The 21,106-nt window shown below is 44.5% G+C and overlaps 1 protein-coding gene across 1 annotated transcript in view; it reads right to left on the minus strand.

Annotated features, from left to right (window-relative positions):
• LOC124555089 (lysosomal-associated transmembrane protein 4B-like) overlaps positions 1–20,395 on the minus strand; it is a 158,934-nt gene extending 138,539 nt beyond the window's left edge. The window contains exon 1 of the mRNA XM_047128884.1: positions 20,309–20,395. The gene's annotated coding sequence lies outside the window, so the exon portion shown is untranslated. The remainder of the gene's footprint in view (positions 1–20,308) is intronic.
• Positions 20,396–21,106: the final 711 nt, after the last annotated feature.

Below are 21,106 nucleotides of genomic sequence, written 5' to 3' on the forward strand. Positions count from 1 at the left end.
GAACTTCAATGTACTGCATTATTTAGGTGTAGTCTGTATGTCTGTACTGAAAATGTAAATTAGGAGTTGTTTGTGTGTCTGCAGAGCATTATTTAGGAGTAGTTTACAAGTCTGTGGGCTGTGTTTCATTACCCAAAGCATGTGTTTTGTATCAGTGTGATAAATATACTCCATATCTAAATAAATTGTTGCAAAATAAATAAACTCCGCTCCTTCCATACTCTCTCCAGCAACCCAGCGCAGGCTGAGTCATTTTCGTGCCATTTTTCCCTTCCAGTCCACCATCTTTGATTATGTCACAGGAGGGATGACAGCACTCTCTGGCGGCAGTATTGTGTACTAGGTCAGTTGGAGTCTAGATCTTGTTGTGGAGACACTGCATGCTAAATAAGAACTGATGTCCAGCACAGGCAGAGTCGTTTTACCGCCATTTCCCCCCACCATCTTGGATTAGGTCACGAAATGGATGACAGTGCTCTCTAGTGTGGTACTGTGCACTAGGTCCAGACCTAGTGGTGAACACACTGTTTGACGCCATCTTGGATAACGGTACTTGTGTCATCAGCTGACGTCAAGGCTGCCATCTTGCATTATGTTACGGAATGGACAACAGCACCCTCTGGTGATGGTACTGTGTACTAGGTCATTTGGAGTGTGGGCCTCATGGTGAACACACTGGACGGTGGTGCTGCCTCTAATTGTTTAAATAAAGACTGGTGCATGATTTTTACAGTTGACAATTAGCAAGCACGTTTGCAGAGTCTCTTAGATGGAATATTATTCTGACAATTTACGAGTTGTTTGGCTCTCTGTACGTAAATGAATTGCATTATTTACGAGTGGTTTGCATATCTGTAGGCTGTGCAATGCGTTATTTTGACAGTTTACAGTTAGCAGGAGCTTATGTAGAGCATTATACATGAGTTATTTAGGAGTAGTTTGCAGGTCTGTATGCTGTATGGCATGTCAGAGCGTGTGTTCCGTTTCACTGCGATAAATATACTCCATCACTAAATAAATTGTTCCAAAATAAACAGAGTACACTCCTTCCTCTCTTCAGCAGCCCAGTGTAGGCTGAGTCCTTTTCCCGCCAATCCCTTGGGAGAGTTGGCGGTCGGGTGACTTAGGTTAGTGGAGGTAGCCCAATTGACCTATCTTCCTGCCATTTTCTTAGGTGTATTGCATTGTCCTGTTAGAATTTGAACTTCCTGCAATTTTCTTGTATAGGGGAAGGGAGTGGAGGGGGGGTTAGGTTAGTGGAGGTAGCCCAATTGGCCTTCTTCCTGCCAAAATTCAAACTTCCTACCAAAATCCGCCATCTTTAATGACGACACAGTCGCCATCCTGGATGACGTCATGTGCTGTAGCCAAGTCTACACGCCACCCTCTTGGATACATCTGGCAACAATGCAGAGTGGCTCAGAAAGTTGGGTTGGGTTGTTTGGGGAAGGAGACCAGACAGCGAGGTCATTGGTCTCATCAGATTAGGGAAGGACGGGGAAGGAAGTCGGCCGTGCCCTTTGAAAGGAACCATCCCGGCATTTGCCTGGAGCGATTTAGGGAAAGGCTCAGAAAGGTCTTTGCCCCAATACTGTCATCTTCCAAAACCTTCACGTACCATTTGGTAGTCACCATGCCATCATGGAATATCACATCAATTATTCCGTGACTGGACACTGTATACCACACAATCACCTGCTGTGGGTGAAGAGACTTCTTGATTGCGAAATGCGGATTCACAGTCCCCCAAATACGCTAATTTTGCTTATTGACAAACCCATCCAAATGAAAGTGGGCTTTGTCATTAAATCAAAGTCCTGTTTCATTTATGAGGGTAATAGTATTGGCGTAACATAACCGCTGTTCCATGGGCCTGGGGCTTAATGGCTGATGGGTTTGAATTTTGTATGGGAAGATAACCAGGTTTACAACAACAGTTTGCCGCAGTGTCCCCCAGTTGATTTTTACCTGTGGTGCAGTGCGTCTGATCGATTTCCTGGGCTTAGTTTGAAACACAGCGTGTGTCTTCTCGATGTTTTCAGGCGTTTTCACCCTTTTTGGACGAGCGACATTGCCAACACTGTCATCACGAACACTACCCGTTCTGTCAAACTTGCGAATCAAATTCTTGATCGTTAGCATACTTGGACCGGTTGTCTTTAGTCCGACCTTGGTTGCAAACTTCCTTTGAGCCACAGTTGCGCTGTTATTGCTCGCATAGAAGGTCTTCACCAGCGCTATAAGCTCAGGCATGTTTTCACCCTTTTTGGACGAGTGACATTGCCATCACTGTCATCACGAACACTACCCGTTCTCTCAAACTTGCTAATCAAATTCTTGATTGTTAGCACACTTGGACCGGTTGTCTTAGTCTGAAATTAGTTGCAAACTTCCTTTGAGCCGCAGCTGGGCTGTTATTGCTCGCATAGTAGGCCTTCACCAGCACTATACACTCAGGCATGCTGTACCATCATTTTCACGTGCAAATAACCGGCAACAACAAGGCGCGTGCGCATGCGCATACTGATGCCCATCATGCACTGTGGCCAACCGTGCGGTTTGAACGTCCTAACGCAAACCGTTCAGAAGTTAAGAGCATATTATTTCACATAGTTCAACAATTGTCACCCTGCATGTTATTTGCAGGAAGTGGTATACGCTGCAGGGGAGCAAGAGTAGATCTGTGGTATTGCTTTGCTTAAGGTGGTCGGACTAGTGAGATGGAGATGTGTTTATTTCAGTCAATCAATGATTATAAGGTCAATGATTGTTCAATGTAAGGTGGCATATTTACTCTGACAGGTTTTGGATGCAGTAAATGTGGAATACAAACCATGCAGAAAACAATTAATTGCAAAATATTATCATATAGTTTCCAAATGTCTGTCTGTCCTATGTAAGTGTGTGTGTGTGTGTGTGTGTGTGTGTGTGTGTGTGTGTGTGTGTGTGTGTTCCATGGCGTATACACTCCCACCTGATTTAGAAATGTAGTTTACTTACTAAGAAATACTCAGTTATCCAGCAGAGCAGTGGAATCAGATGTGTATGTAATACAGTTTCCAAATTTTGTCGGTGCTAGTTGAGTACGATGACGAAGTGTGTGGTACTCCCTTCCACCATTAACAGGTGTTCTATTAAAACTATAGTCTTCCATGCTATTTTTTCTCATTGTGATAGCTCTCTACATAGCCTGTGACAGATAGGCAGCCTTCTAACTGATGGAACAGTGCTGTCGCATCGTGATGGGATTTTGAGAGCATTAGCAGGGCCCTGTGACTTAACTGGGACACCTAGAGCCTGCCTTACTTGTTAAAATAAGGTAGATGCTAGTGCAGTATATCAAAGACCGGCGGATTCGTTAAAAAAAGAGGGGAGGGGGCAGAAGCGATACTCGGACAACGAAAAGGAGCCCGAGAGGAGTTCTCTTCACCACTGCTTCTAAGTGTTGTTCACATATCGCGAAGTGATTGCACCGAGAAAAGTTTGGGGTCATACAGTTTTTCACTAGGAGACATTCAGCATCAGAAGTTCCGTCTCTTATCTTTTTGACAAATATTTTACGTTGGATAGGAAAGCAAGAAGAGCCATACTACTACTGTGTTGTACACCTGTGTATCCATGGTTGAAGTTTTTTAATGGAGGAATTGTGAAAGGCGAGAATATGGGGAGGGACCTAGTCATCTGTGAAACAGCAGTCCTCGTATATTAAGGGTGGTTCCTAACATACCTCCTACCAAAGTGCGCTGTGAAGGTATCGAATAAAAATAAACTTTTTTTTAAACACATCTTCTTATTTTCATATAAAATGAGTTGCCCACGCAGCACAACCAGTTTGTGATGCTGGGGCCACACCATTTGCGCTATTTACAATCACGCTACTGACTGTGGTAAATCAGCAAGACTTTTTTAGACACTTTAAATTAGGAACAAATCATGCGAAAGTTTTGTGCTCCAAAAACTGGATGGACTGACAGTTTAAATTTACACTGTTGACTCGTAGATAACGTCCTGTGAATACAATTATGGTATCGCTTTGCAGCTCAAAACTTTTGATCGACAAATACCAATCAAGAAAAAGCAAATGAATTAGCGACCAGCAACGAAAACAGGTTCTAACGTATGTCTGTTACATTTAAAGTCTGTTAAAGAATTACTATGTAACAAATGACTCGAGACAAACAACTTGAAGCAGCATGTGGCATCAAGCTAAACAGACAAATGCTTCCAAGGTTTATCGATGATTTGTGGAAGAAAATGTTAAACATCGCCAACACAGATTAGACTCGTAATTCAGCATTTTTTTCAGCTGCACAGTTATGAAATATAGTTAAGTTACTTCGACAGTTATTATAAATCCTAAGCTATATTTCAGCAGAGTTAATAAAGCGCTAGAGACTGCGGTGGCGGAAGCTCTAGTCGGAGCTACGCAGCGGTAGCGTGGGGCCGGACTGGGAGCAGTGCTGTCGCATTTCTTTCAGTTTTAAATAAAGAAGAAATTGTCTCCCACTTTCCCCAGCCTTCGTGCAATCAAGACAAGCACTTTGGAATGTGCAATGTGGTGCAAAGGTAAAGACTGTGTGGAACACGGAAAGTTATTGTTTGTAAGTTGAATGCATAGCTCTCCTATTCTTACCTTGGTGGTAGCGGTACAAGTTTGGAACATATTAGCGAAATACGTACCCTTCTCTGTAGAAATGTTCCAGCCGTTATTTTCTTTACAAGTCCAGTACAATCACATAGTGTTAGGGGAGCTGATGGTTACGTCACACACTAAAGTTTGGATAATAAGTTCGGTTTAAGTAAAACATAGCTCTGCTGTGTACTTCTTGTTGTGATGTGCCTTGATGAAAAAGAGTGTGTCCTGGAAATCGATAAAATAGCAGCGAAATCCATACTAATGTTCGTCAACTTAAAAAAATCGGCAAAATTAGCTTAAAAACTGGGCAATGAAATGTGGGTTTTCTTAAAAAAAATTGGCAAAAATTAGCCACGAAACCGTAAATGGCGTCGTATGTTGCAGAAAGTAGTTTTGGGTGCTGAACATTCACGAAAACTAGGTCAAAACTGCTGGGTTGTATACTAAGCTGGAAATCTGCAATATCACCTGGCTTTACAGATGCTGCTGCTGCAACTTGAGCGAGATCCTTTTTAAGAATGCCAGTTTCAGGATTCTGGAAGGAAACTAAGAAGGGGATGGTGGCACTGGTGTGGGCATGGCCAATAGCAGCACAGTGAGGGCAGTGGGGCGATAGTGGGGGAAGCGTCGCATTTTTTTTGGGTCATAAACTACCGTTATTAAAATAAGAGTTATCAATTTACGCTAAAAGTATTGATCACCTGGGTAAAAGTGAACCAAATCCACCATCATCCCAGCAAATTATAGTAATAATCATGATCATTCATTGCCGTCATCTTGACAAATATTGCCCATTAATTACATCCTAAATAAAGAAACCATGCGCCAAGTGAGCAGTTTGTTTACATACATACATCAAAAAAAGTTTTGCGTCACCTCGGTTCCGAGAGTTCCGGAACCTGCACAGAAAATTGGAACAGAGATCAATATAAACATCATTTCCGCCTTTTTTATTGCTCATGAAATCCACAAATTGCATACTGTAGCACCATACAGCTAGTACCTCTAATACCCAGTAGCACATCCTCTTGCACTGATGCATGCCTATATTCGTCGTGGCATACTATCCACAAGTTTATCAAAGCACTGTTGGTCGAGATCGTCCCACTCCTAAACGGAAATTCGGCGTAGATCACTTAGAGTGGTTGGTGGTTGACGTCGTCCATAAACAGCCCTTTTCCATCTCTCCCAGGCATGTTCGATAGTGTTCATGTCTCGAGAACATGCTGGCCACTCTAGTCGAGTGATGTCGTTATATTCCCGGCGGGGGGGGGGGGGGGGGGTCAGGGATTTTCTCTGCCTCGTGATGACTGGGTGTTGTGTGATGTCCTTAGGTTAGTTAGGTTTAAGTAGTTCTAAGTTCTAGGGGACTGATGACCATAGATGTTAAGTCCCATAGTGCTCAGAGCCATTTTTGATGTCGTTATGCTGAAGGAAGTCATACACAAGACGTGCACGATGGGGACGCGAATTGTTGTTCATGAAGACGAATGCCTCACCAATATGCTGCCGATATGGTTGCACTATCGGTCGGAGGATGGCATTCACGTATCGTACAGCCGTTACGGCGCCTTCCATGACCACCAGCAGCGTACGTCGACCCCACATAATGCCACCCCAAAACAGCAGGGAACCTCCACCTTGCTGCACTCGCTGCACAGTGTGTCTAAGGCGTTCACCCGGACCGGGTTGCCTCCAAACACGTCTCCGACGATTGGTAGAAGGCATATTCGAGAACGTGATGCCAATCCTGAGCGGTCCATTCGGGATTTTGTTGGGACCATCTGTACCGCGCTGCATGGTGTCGTGGTTGCAAAGGTGGACCTCGCCATGGATGTCGGAAATGAAGTTGCGCATCATGCAGCCTATTGCGCACAGTTTGAGTCGTAACACGACGTCCTGTGGCTGCACGAAAAGCATTTATTCAACATGGTGGCGTTGCTGTCAGGGTTCCTCCGAGCCATAATCCGTAGGTAGCGGTCATTCAATGCAATAGTAGCCCTTAGGCGGCCTGAGCGAAGCATGTCATCGACAGTTCCTGTCTCTCTGTATCTCCTCCATGTCCGTACTTTGGTTCTCTCATAGACGCCTGGACACTTCCCTTGTCGTGAGCCCTTCCTGGCACAAAGTAACAATGCGGACGCGATCGAACCGCGGTATTCACCATCTAGGCATGGTTGAACTACAGACAACACGAACTGTGTACCTCCTTCCTGGTGGAATGACTGGAACTGATCGGCTGTCGGACACCCTCCGTCTAACAGGCCATTCTCATGCACGGTTGTTTACATCTTTGGGCGGGTTTAGTGACATCTCTGAACAGTCAAAGGGACTGTGTCTGCGATAAAATTTCCACTTTCAACGTCTATCTTCAGGAGTCCTGGGAACTGGAGTGATGCAAAACTTTTTTTGATGTGTGCAACTGTCATTAAATTAGACTAGGTCAACTGGGCTGTCTGTTTACTTGAGAGATCAAAGGATTGTCTCAGATCTCTCATACGCCCACTGATTAACTTCGTGTCTGTTAGTTGCTAAGAAGCCTAGGACGTTACCTTCACGAACTCGTTGTCCAACTGTATGCTCAAAGTAATTTTCGGACATGACATTCATAATAATGTCACATGAATCCTGTCTCTGGCACCAGTTTTGATAACACAACTCTCCCATTCTATACATGGGATATTCGAGTCACCCCCCCCCCCCCCTCCATTACTACTGCATGACCAGGAAAATTATTAATGGTATTCTTTAAGTTCTCTCTGAAGCTCTCTGCTACTACAGCTCCTGAGCCAGGCGGTCTATAAAAGCATCTGATCGCCATTTATGACTGACCTCTGATGCTTAACTTTAAACAGCTAATAAACATTTAGGATCCGTGATAAGCTCGCTAGATATTATCGAGTTCTTTTTCTGCAATACATGTGCTACCACCACCGGTGACTAACATATCCTTCATAGAAATATTTTAATTTGAGCTTAGTATTTCGTTGGTGTTTACTTCCAGTTCCAACGAAATTTCTGTCGCTAATACTGTCTGGGCACTATAGCCTTCAATAAGTGTACTAATTCTGGAACCTTTCGTTGGGTGCTCCTGTTGTTTAATAATATCATATTAACCTTTTCTGTGTCTGATCTGCGAGGACGGGCATTCTCTGAGAACACTGTGGCTGATGTAACTTCGACTTTGGCACGAAATTCATCTCTGATCCAAGGGGGAGTTTCTGTAAGATAACTCCTCCATGAGCACACTACACGTACTCTGCTACCCTAGTAGCTGCTTACTGTGTGTAGTGCACGCCTTACCTATTAAGGAGAATTTTACAATTCTTCATCAGAGAAATTCACATCCAGTGCCGTTCGGAGCCTCTGATTTAGGCCTCAGAACCAAAGCGGCGGGCGTCTTTCCTGGCAAAATGTGGCACTTTTTGCAGCCGGTTGTATCCAGGGTTCTTTATAACCAATCGCACGGTCTGTTCCACGTCACGGACGAGATCCCCTGGCTAATATACGGAGTGTAGACTGACATTCTTTCCCGCCTTGCATGCTATATCTCTGAGATGCTCCATCACCTGCCTAATGTTGGAGCTTCTACATCTACATCTACATTTATACTCCGCAAGCCACCCAACGGAGTGTGGCGGAGGGCACTTTACGTGCCACTGTCATTACCTCCCTTTCCTGTTCGCCGGCCGAAGTGGCCGTGCGGTTAAAGGCGCTGCAGTCTGGAACCGCAGGACCGCTACGGTCGCAGGTTCGAATCCTGCCTCGGGCATGGATGTTTGTGATGTCCTTAGGTTAGTTAGGTTTAACTAGTTCTAAATTCTAGGGGACTAATGACCTCAGCAGTTGAGTCCCATAGTGCTCAGAGCCATTTGAACCTTTCCTGTTCCAGTCGCGTATGTCTCGCGGGAAGAACGACTGCCGGAAAGCCTCCGTGCGCGCTAGAATCTCTCTAATATTTCATTCGTGATCTCCTCGGGAGGTATAAGTAGGGGGAAGCAATATATTCGATACCTCATCCGGAAAAGCACCCTCTCGAAACCTGGATAGCAAGCTACACCGCGATGTAGAGCGCCTTTCTTGCAGAGTCTGCCACTTGAGTTTGCTAAACATCCCCGTAACGCTATCACGCTTACCAAATAAACCTGTGACGAAACGCGCCGCTCTTCTTTGGATCTTCTCTATCTCCTCCGTCAACCCGACCTGGTACGGATCCCACACTGATGAGCAATACTCAAGTATAGGTCGAACGAGTGTTTTGTAAGCCACCTCCTTTGTTGATGGACTACATTTTCTAAGGACTCTCCCAATGAATCTCAACCTGGTACTTGCCTTACCAACAATTAATTTTATATGATCATTCCACTTCAAATCGTTCCGCACGCATACTCCCAGATATTTTACAGAAGTAACTGCTACCAGTGTTTGTTCCGCTTAACGACTAGCATACCCAGCCTCTGCAATTTTGCGGACTGGGCAGGAGTGCTGGCCGCTGGCGCAACAGTCTTGGCTCAGAAATATTAAGAACACTGGGTAGCACCTTGTACTTGTTGCTAAGGCATAAGGAGCTAGCCGTGTGGTCCATTCCCTTTTTCGCCCTCTGCCCAGTGATATAAGAACCCGCCACTGTCTGTCATTCTCTCTTGAGTGAGGACAGACTGGTCAGATGTTGTGTACTGGAATACTCAACGACAACCAGGGGACCAGATTATTCCAACGGCACCAAAGGTGTTGCAAGTCTCGTAACTGGCGTCCTGATGTTCCCACAGCTTTGAGCAAACTCCAGTGCAGTGATCCAAACTATATGCCGTGTGCTAACACGAGATTTAAATGTAGAGATGTGATGAGGCGCTCCTGACAGCGGGAAGTCAACACGAGGAATCCATCTCACACAAGGATACGCACTAACAAGGGGAGACCACGACGCTGGGATCACGGATTTACTTCAAACTGTGTACACCTTTAGCAGGCCATTAGAACAACATAATGTGAAAGTAGTAAGATGCACTACTCTGGCAATTCAGAGAAAATCGCATGAGAATTTTCACGTATCTATTATGCAAATCATGTATCTGTGCAAAGGGACTGGCCGTAAGAATTCATTGTGGTCATGCTGTTAGCGTTCGCGCAGGGCAACAGGGTCGTGGTCGAGGCGACGGTGCGAATCCCACACCGGCACGGTAACTCAGCGCATTCGGTCACAGAGCTGGCTGGTCTCTGTAACTGAGTGAAGGGACCAACAACGAACTTCAACAGATGTCATGTGACGTCCGCTACGACCAAATACAACGAGCAATAACGAACAAACCGCAGAAACAAGAAATTCCGCAGACACTTTTTAATCTATTTTTTTTTTCATCACTGGTCTCATTATTTAATTTGTATGGCATTTGAGAGGTAACCTAACGTTTATTTGCATGAAGTTTCAATTCATGTTTTCCATGTTTGTATGACAAATAACACCCAGCAACGTGTGATGGCCGCGCGGGATTAGCCGAGCGGTCTGAGGCGCTGCAGTCATGGACTGTGCAGCTGGTCCCGGCGGAGGTTCGAGTCCTCCCTCGGGCATGGGTGTGTGTGTGTTTGTCCTTAGGATAATTTAGGTTAAGTAGTGTGTAAGCTTAGGGACTGATGACCTCAGCAGTTGAGTCCCATAAGATTTCACACACATTTGAACATTTCTTTGAACGTGTGATGTCGAGAGCACATCCGACAAGCAATTCTACGTTACTCTTTTGGTCTAGCACTCTGTGACTTACTATATTACCGATTATAAATAACGACATTCGCATGATTAATTATCGAGGTTTGGCTTGGACTTTTCAAACCTGTCCCTCGTCTTTAAAAATGTAATTACGAATTGTAAATAGCCAAATAACATATCCGTGATCCCAACGTCGTGGCCTCCCCTTGTGAGATCTACGCAAAACGGAAACTTAATTTGCTAAACATTAGTTTACACACTAAAATACATAGATATAGTTCATTTCTTAGAAGAATTACATAAAAAACACAAAGTAAACTAAATCACTCCGTATCAGACAACTGCTGGTGCTGCTACCACTCCAGGCGCGTCCACTCGCCCCGGCCTCTGCCTCTAGATTGACTGTCAGAGCTCTGTAGTCAACGGTCACCTGATTCAAACTGAGTCAAGTGATGGGTGACGTGACAATTCTGGCGGCGGAAAATTACACGTGGAATCCACTTTACACAAGGATATGCACTAAAATTTACGCAAAAACGAAAACTTAGAGTTATTTGCGGAACACTAGTCTACACAGTAAAATACACGGGTATAGTTCACTACAAACTAAATGAAATTGCGCTGTATCAGACAACTACTGATGCCACAACCGCTCCATGCGCATCCACTCGCCTCAGCTTCTTCCACTGGACTGAATGTCGGAACCCTGTAGTCAACGGTCACCTGATTCAAACTGAGTCACGTGGTGCTTCTGGTGGCGTAAAATTAACCGACGAATCTGTCTCGCTCAAGGATATGAATTAAGATTTACGATAAGACGAAAACTTAGAATAATCTGCTAAACACTAGTCTACACAGTAAAATAAATACATACAGTCGACTTCTTATCAGAAAAACGTGAAAAAAAGAACAGAAGCTACACTAAATTACCCTGTAACAGACAACTGCTGCTGCCGCTATCGCTCCAGGCGCACCCACTCACCTCGGCCTCTGTCGCTGGACTCCACACAAAATTCATGATGACACCGATGTCGTTACAGCGAGGAACCAATCGTCTAACAATGCTGATATCTACTATTGTACTATCCACACTGTCAGGCGAGATCCATCGCTATAACGAAGCTGAAGGGCAAACACCGTTGGCTGACTGCAGTGACTCCACCCAAGTCAGCGATTCGATGACAGCGATGTCGTTACAGCGAGGAACCAACCGTCTAACAATGCTGATATCCACTATTGCACTATCCGCACTGTCAGGCGAGATCCATCGCCGAAACGAAGCCGAAGGGCAAACACCGTTGCCTGACGAAACACGGAGCGGCAGGGCACTGTCTGCAGTGATTGCACGTGACACTCAGCGAGTCGATGACGTTACAGCGATGAATCCATCCTCTAACAGTGCTGATATCTACTGTTGCACTATCAGCAATGTTAGACGAGGTTCATCACTGTAACGAAGCTGAGGGGCAAACACCGTTGGCTGAAGAAACGCGGAGCGGCAGGCTGCTGACTGCAGTGTCTCCACACAACATTCAGCGAGTCGATGATATCGATGACGGTACAGCGATGAATCCATCCTCAAACAGTGCTGATATCCACTGTTGCACTGTCAGCGCTGTTGGACGAGGGGTTCATCACTGTAACGAAGCTGGAAGGCAAACACCATTGGCTGACGAAATGCAGAGCGGCAGGCCGCTGACTGCAGCATCTCCACACAACATTCAACGAGTCGATGACATCGATGACAATACACCGAGGAATCTGTCGAACCTGTCGCCTAACAGTTCTGATATCCACTGTCAGCATACACATTTTTCAGTCTTTCATGAATGTGAGTGGGCGTTTCACCTTCTACGTTCAAGAATTGTATCACAGATCGCTGTCTAATACGAACATCGGTGTCTGACATTTTGTGTGGGACTGCAGTACTGGCGCCTGTTGCTGCAGAAAGTTACTACTGCAGTGGACTAGAGAGAAAGCATTACAAAACAGCGGCAAATACAAATTTTTCACTTAAAAAATTTATCTAAGGAGAAAAAAAGAGGCATTACTTTCTGGCTGACCCTCGTAAAATAAGTTTCAGAACCAGATCTCTTTCAAATCTCCCGCTTCACGATATCCACACAGAGGAGATCTGTGTGCGCTACGCCGGCCGGAGTGGCCGAGCGGTTCTAGGCGCTACAGTCTGGAACCGCGCGACCGCTGCGGTCGCAGGTTCGAATCCTGCCTCGGGCATGGGTGTTTGTGATGTCCTTAGGTTAAAGTAGTTCTAAGTTCTAGGGGACTGATGACCACAGCAGTTAAGTCCCGTAGTGCTCAGAGCCTCTTTTTTTTTGGTGATATTTCGAGTACTCGGTTATTCTTTTGTATTATGAATGACACTCCCTTGGTCGTGGACGTATCAGTTTCTCGCAGCCGTTATTGTATTCGACGAAAATGGTATGTGATGTGATAATTACAACAGGGACTGACGGCAGGGATCCCTTCCCAGTTTGTGTCTATACCGCGAAACGGGAGATTTGAAACTGAAGCAATCTTCGAACTTATTTTACATCGAAACGGTAAATTTCCTGAAATCGATTCCTGATTAAAACTTTATTTACTCAGTAGTCTCTATAACCCCTAGGAGCCACTATTAGGGACTGTTAAACAACCTAAGGAACTTGCTTCCATTGCAGAGGTAGTTTACAGTAACAGAGCATTTCAAATGACTGAGGAGCATGACATTACCAATTTCAAGAAGGGTCGCCGGACAGTTGCACAAAGATATACTGAGAAACTGTGGAACACACTTTTTCCTCATGTAGTGTGAACTGTTTTGAAGAAGAAAAATCTACCGTACAGGAATCAAGATGGAATCTGTAAGCCGGCCGCAGTGGTCGAGCGGTTATAGGCGCTTCAGTCCTGAACCGCGCGACTGCTGCGGTCGCAGGTACGAATCCTGCCTCGGGCATGAATGTGTGAGATGTCCTTAAGTTAGTTAGGTTTAAGAAGTTAGAAGTTCTAGGGGACTGATGACCTCAGATGTTAAGTCCCATAGTGCTCAGAGCCATTTGAACAATTTTTTTGATTCTGTAAACACTGATCTTGTGAAACACTGTTCGCTCTGTTCGTCCATCAAATCTAGATGGCTAGCGGTAAGGGTTCCCTCCGTAACACATTCGATACGGTTTGGTTCTATCGGTTAGTGAATAGATTATGACCATACGGAATATGGAAACAGGTTGCTTTACTGGATTCATGGTTTCCTAACAGATAAAATTATAAACTTAGTTCTTCTTCTTCAGTTCACTGAGTATGATTACAGCCTTTTCCGTCTTCGCGGAAGCCATCTGTTCCTCGATCGTCTCCCATCTCTCATCTCTGTCGGTTTATAATTGATTACTTCTTTAACTAATCTGTCTTGCCCAAACATATTGCTTTGTTGTTTTCATTTTATGCCTCCATGGTCTATTTTTTCGTTTATTTAAAATGGAATGATCATATAAAATTAATCGTCGTTAAAGAAGACGCCAGACAGATTCATTTGAACAATCCTAAGGAAATGCAGTCAGAAAACAAAGGATGTAGGTTACAGTACACTTGTTCGCCCACTGCTTGAATACTGCTCTCCAGTGTGGGATCCGTACCAGATAGGGTTGCTACAAGAGATAGAGAAGATCCAACGGAGAGCAGCGCGCTTCCCTACAGGATCATTTAGCAATCTCGAAAGCGTTACGGAGATGATAGATAAACTCCAGTGGAAGACTCTGCAAGAGAGACGGTCAGTAGCTCGTACGGGATTTTGATGAAGTTTCGAGAACATACCTTCACCGAGGGGTCAAGCAGTATATTGCTCCCTCCTACGTATATCTCGCGAAGAGACCATGAGGATAAAATCAGAGAGATTAGAGCCCACACAGAGGCATACCAACAATCTTTCTTTCCACGAACAATACGAGACTGGAATAGAAGGGAGAACCGATAGAGGTTCTCAAGGTACCCTCCGCCACACACCGTCAGGTGGCTTGCGGAGTATGGATGTAGATGTAGATGTACCGTATACATTAAGTTCGCTTATAATATTGTTTTGTATTTGTATTTGATCTCTGAGGGTATACCCTTTACCTTTCCCTGGGAATTCCATTTCAGCCGACTGCATTCTTCTCTATCTTGCTTAGTTAATGTCCATGATTCGCTTCCATATGTTAGAATATGTGTAGTCATTTCTCTGTAAAGGTTTAGCTTTGCATCCTTCCTTGAATTCTCAACCAGTGTTCTGTGTATTGTGCCACTTATCGTTTGAAAATGATGTAATTTATTAGCGATGTCGTTTCAATTATCGTAGCTAATATCACGACCTAACAGTTGAAAATGTGACATCTGTCTTGTTGGCTGTTCATCTAATGCTACTTGGCCGGTGTGGCCGGTGTGGCCGAGCGGTTCTAGGCGCTTCAGTCTGGAACCACGCGACCGCTACGGTCGCAGGTTCGAATCCTGCCTCGGGCATAGATGTGTGTGATGTCCTTAGGTTAGTTAGGTTTAAGTAGTTCTAAGTTCTAGGGGACTGATGGCCTCAGATGTTAAGTCCCATAGTGCTCACAAGGGAACCTCCCCATCGCACCCCCCCTCAGATTTAGTTATAAGTTGGCACAGTGGATAGGCCTTGATAAACTGAACACAGATCAATTGAGAAAACAGGAAGAAGTTGTGTGGAACTGTGAAAAAATAAGCAAAATATACAAACTGAGTAGTCAATGGGCCACATAAGCACCATAATGGACTCTGTGAGATCAGGAGCGCCGTGGTCCCGTGGTAGCGTGAGCAGCTGGAGAACGACAGGTCCTTGGTTTAAGTCTTCCCTCGACTGAAAATTTTACTTTCTTTATTTTTGAATAGTTATTATCTGTCCGTTCGTTCATTGACATCTCTGTTCACTGTAATAAGTTTAGTGTCTGTGTTTTGCGACCGCATCGCAAAACCGTGCGATTAGTAGACGAAAGGACGTGCCTCTCCAATGGGAACAGAAAACATTTGTCGCAAGGTCATAGGTCAACCGATTCCTCCACAGGAAAACACATCTGATATATTCTATACGACACTAGTGACGGCATGTGCGTCACATGACAGGAATATGTTGTCGACCCACCTAACTTGTACACTGGGCGAATGGGTAAAAAGATTCTTCTACCTTGCCCGATTTAGGTTTTCTTGTGGATGTGATAATCACTCCAAAAAAAGTGATGGAAACATAAGAGTTTGTCACATAAATTGAAAATAAAAAATTAAACGTTTCTCTCGATGGAAGATTTGAACCTAGGATCTTTCGTTCCGCAGCTGCTCACGTTACCACGAGACCACGGCGCTCCTGCATTCCTATCGTACTTAATGTTGGATATCTTCCGTTGAACTATTCAGTTTGTATATTTTGCTTATTTTTTCACAGTTCCACACAACTTCTTCCTGTTTTCTCAGTTGATCTGTGTTCAGTTTTTCAAGGACTATCCACCGTGCCAACTTATAACTACATCTGAGGGGGGTGCGATGGGGAGGTTCCCTTGTCAGAGCCATTTGAACCATTCTAATACTACTTCGGAGCGCACTGGAAACTTCGCTTTGAAGGCCATAGCTTAGTTCTTAGCAAAGCAAAGCCGTCAGACGTAAAAGTAACTCTGAGAATAACGCAAGGGAATTCGTGGAAGACACGTTTGTATACAAGGAAGTTGCGACTATGGAAAAACTGTGGAACTGGGAGACCTGCTTTGTGCAGTTATTGCGAGTTGACCCTCAACGTAAACAAATACGACGTATTACCTTTACATAGGATGAAATACCCGAAAATATCCATTTACACTACTTGCGACCAATCAGTGAAAATAGTAGCAAACGTAAAGTATCTAAGTGTACACCCTCCGAGCCAGCTCAAGGGAAACGACTACACAAAACTACTCCCATGCTCATAAATTAAGGATAACGCTGATACATGGTGAAACAAAGCTCTGGTGGGCGGTTTGCGGGTTTAAATCATCTCGGGGTATGACCATGCGGCGCATCTGATCTGCGGTCGTCGCATAGTGGCGCTGGCAGCAGTCCACATACGCAGAGGTGTGTTGGTGCCTGTCAGAGTACGGTGCAGCGAGTAAGTGTGCGGACGTTTTCAGACATGCTAATGGTGACTGTTTGTTGAAAATGGCTCAAACAATACATACTAATGACGTTATGAGGGGTAGAACACTAGGGCGACTGGGGGCTGGCCAAACACTGCAGGTCGTAGAAGGGGCACTCCATGTGCCACAAAGAGTGATCTCAAGATTATGGCAACGATTCCAGCAGACAGGTAACGTGTCCAGGCGCTACAGTACAGGACGTCCACAGTGTACAAAACCAGAAGAAGACCGATATCTCACCATCAGTGCCCGCACACGGCCACGGAGTACTGCAGGTAGCCTTGCTCGGGACCTTACCGCAGCCACTGGAGCAGTTGTCTCCAGACACAGAGTCTACAGACGACTGAACAGACTTGGTTTATTCGCCCGGAGACCTGCAAGGTGCATTCCCCTGACCCCTGGTCACAGGTGAGCCCTTAAAGCCTGGTGTCAAGAACACAGTACATGGTCATTGGAACAGTGGTCCCAGGTTATGTTCACGGACGAGTTCAGGTATAGTCTGAACAGTGATTCTCGCCGGTTTTCATCTGGCGTGAACCAGGAACCAGGTACCAACTCGTAGAAAGGGACCTGTATGGAGGTCGTGGTTTGATGGTGTGGGGTGGGATTATGATTGGTGCACGTACACCCCTGGATGTCTTCGATAGAGGAATTGTAACAGTCAGGTGTATCGGGACGTCATTTTCACCAGTATGTGTGCCTTTTCAGGGGTGCAGTGGGTCCCACCTCCCTCCTGATGGATGATAACGCACGAACCCACCGAGCTGCCATCATGGAGGAGTACCTTGAAACAGAAGATATCAGGCGAATGTAGTGGCCTGCCTGTTCTCCAGACCTAAACCCCATCGAGCACGTCTGGGATGCTCTCAGTCGACGTATCGCTGCACGTCTTCAAACCCCTAGGACACTTAAGGAGCTCCGACAAGCACTGGTGCAAGAATGGGAGGCTATACCCCAGCAGCTTCTCGACTACTTGATCCAGAATATGCCAACCGATTGTGCGGCCTGTGTACGTGTGCATGGTGATCATATCTCATATTGATGTCGCGGTACATGCGCAGGAAACGTGGCGTTTTGTAGCACCTTATCACCAATACCGTGGACTTACAGATCTGTGTCGTGTGTGTTCCCCATGTGCCAATGCTATTAGTGCTAGTTCTGTGTAGTGCCACGTTGTGTGGCACCACATTCTGCAATTATCTTTGTAGTTGTAAGAAAAGGAGATGCTCGACTGAAATTGTTTGGAAGGATTTTACGTAAACGCAGTTAATCCGCAAAAGAAGTACCTTACAAAATAATCGCTCCACTGATTTTTGAGTACCGGCCGATCGTGTGAGACCCTTACCAGGTGGGTTTAATAAAAGTGATCGAGGAGATCCAAAGAAGAGCAGCACGTTTCGTTATGGGTTTGTTTCATAGGCGCAAGAGCGTCACGGAGATCTTCATCAGACTCTCGTGGCAGACGCTACAGGAGAGGTATTGTGCATCACGGAATCGGGCAACATAACATATTGCTTTCCCCCCACATACACTTTGCGAAATGACAGTGCTAAGAAAACTGCATAAATTTCAGCTCGTGTTTTCCTATACACCACTCAGGAATCGAAAAGGAAATGAGAAATGACTGTTGTACTCGAAGTACCCTCCGGCATTCCTTATGGTGGCTTCTGGACTATGGACGAAGATATAAAACAAGCATCCTGCCACCACTGTTGGAAGAACACGAAGCAGGGATGCACGGGGTTTGTACCGTACTGTTCTGGTGCGTAACGTGGCTGCTTCATGTTATTTCCGTGTCGGTAACTTGTTTCTATGTTTACTCCCAGAAGGCTTCGAAGGAACAGTCGCATTTGTCTATGTTGTCACACTCCAGTCTTGCTGGATTTTAATTTTCGAAATTGTGCCCGCCTCATGTTTAGTCCCGACTTGTACACACAAATAACGAACCTTGGAATCCAAACGTACACGGGAAGCTGTATATCAAAAATTGGATCTGTAGAATCAATAGAGGAAATTGTTACCCCGGGCTAAGAAGTTTAAACTAGCTGCACAAAGTAGTGGCTTGGGTGCTGATTTCATGAAGTTGAACTTCACCCAAAAACTAGCTGACATCAATAAAAACCTTCGTTACCTATTAGAATGATCGTGCAGCGTTGATTTGAAATACATCTGAACCGCGAATTCGAAGTTTTCGGTTTGACCCTTCTGCTACGCAGTTTTTTCACCCATAAACGAATTCAAATGAATGTTAACCAGATGACACTGTTTAAATGAAGCTAAAGTGTTTCAGAAAGTATTCTCTCTCAGCACTACGTTTTTTCTCGGAACTGAGATTTGCATAAAGGGTATCCTCTTTATCTTTACCACCGTAGATAACATTTTGTCTGGAAACAACATAGAAGAATGTATAACGCAAATGTGTTTAATTACCAGGGAGACATTAGCCAGCATCGTTTCCTGTCTTGTATCTTTGTTCGTGACGAAGTTATGAACGGCTGTGCGTCTTTTTTACATAGCACCGTATATTTTTTGTATGGTAACCCATCTTCTCTTCTCAAGATTTGTTCAAAAACGTACCACGGTGTACCAATCACGTAAACATGACTTCGTTCAAAACGTGACACGAAATCGACTTTGGCTCTCTTGTACTAGTACACAGAACAGGTGACCGGGGTAACGCCAAAACACGTAACATATGCGTGATCCTGGCGCGGTTCCAACGGTAGACTGTCAGCCAACTGCACTGTTCCTGCTTTGGCACAACTTGCGCGTGTCAGGATTTATCAGTGAAGAAACCAGGGACCCTTTAAAAAGTCTTTAATTTTTACATTCACGTACATTACTACCAAACAGTAAGTAATGTGTGTCACATTAATCCCATCTGTCATACCCACTACCATCGTCGCAAACCGCTTGAGATTTCGGCTGAAAGCACTCTTTTACATTCGAAGGAAATAGTTGATAGTTCATATATGCGAAAAAGAAACAGATACGCTGTAATGTGTGAGCGATGCGTGTCCGTGATTATTTCTTCTGCATATAGACATATGTGACCGCATCAAGATGGCCGTTATTATGTGACGAGTGTCGAATGTCAATTCGCGTAGTTTCTGTGCAGCACAGCTGTTTATTGATCTTTGCCAGTCAGACATGCGCGCGCACCAAAAGGAAAAGAATAGAAAAAGAAGGTAACAGGTTGCTTCGATTCAGAGATTACACATGATAGAGGATCGGCCGGTGCCTGAATAACAGGATGAAAGCTATTGATATTGAAAAGAAACATATGAGTCACGGTATATGCCATGTTCCTTGGCACATTTGAATGGACAGCTGGGGCCCTAATAAAAAGAAGTTTGTGTCATAACCGCAGGTCAACAAAAAGGGGTAGTTCGTGCGGGATGTGAATTCTGATAAAAAGTATTAGCTATAATATAGAACTCAAAATATATGTGCATAAGAATACGTTAGATAAAAAGGAGAAATGAACTATCCACATTCACGTAGTCAATGACAAAGCGGTGGTTGTCAAAAACACGGGTTATTGGTGATTCTCTATTTGTGCGGAAGTTTGCATTAAATTTAAATCGAGGGTTACATTAAAAGAGAGCTGAGAAAACGTTATTTCGTCTCACTATAAAAATAAAATGCCATTCTGAAAAAAAAATGAAAGCGACAAAGACTGCTGAACATTTATTTTTTTAATCCGTATGCTATCTTTATGATGATTCTAATGATGGGAAGAAGGGAAATAAGGAAGATCGAAAACAAAAAGAGGAGAACATATAATGGGTCTAGCGTTTCGCGGCACTGCTCGCCTCCTACCAGGTGGTGGGCGGAGCCTGGAGCGGCGCACCAGCAAAACTGATTCGGTTCCAACGTTGTTTAAGCGTCGGCGGCTGGGACGCAACTGAAGCTGCTGCGCCAGCTCAGCCGGGATTCCAGTTCCGTTGCGCGCCGCACGGAGCGCGGCAGTAGCCCGAGGAGAGACTTGTGCCCTAGGGACAGCTATTCAAGATGCCAATCGGCTAGCCTCGTGTGTCCAGCCCGTAGCGCTTTCTGGTGGCAGACAGCGGAAGCTTACAATACGCTCAGTAGTCTCTGTACTGTTCACTTGTCTTTACTATTATACGTGTGTTTATGATAATATACAACTCTCATTTCAAAACTCGAAAAATATAGCTGCAATTCGCGCAGCATGTGTCAGTAATAAAAGCTTACACCGCCAAATTCCCCAAGAGACAGGCACGATAATCAATTTTTTAATAAAAATTAACAAAGCTTACAAATAGCCGAACTTTTTTCTTTACTTTAGAAGAGTGAAAATCAGCTGAGAAGCTAAGGAATACAGCTTTCTATTTAACTTGCAAATCTTTACTACAGATTACATTTCAACATCATTTTTCTTGGCTTTTAATCTTTAATGCTTCAGATCTTGCTATCCCAGAAATGGAATGAACAATGTTGCCAAAACGTTCTTTTACTCACATACGTAAAACATCAGGATTATCATGTGGGAAATTTACACCAAACTGCATAAAAATTGGAACTGGTGAAATTATAAATTCATTTATTTGAACACTCTGATGCAGAATGTTTCATTTTATGTACGTTTAATTTAAG

The sequence above is a fragment of the Schistocerca americana genome, chromosome X (genome assembly GCF_021461395.2).
Source record: "Schistocerca americana isolate TAMUIC-IGC-003095 chromosome X, iqSchAmer2.1, whole genome shotgun sequence".
NCBI lineage: Eukaryota > Metazoa > Arthropoda > Insecta > Orthoptera > Acrididae > Schistocerca > Schistocerca americana.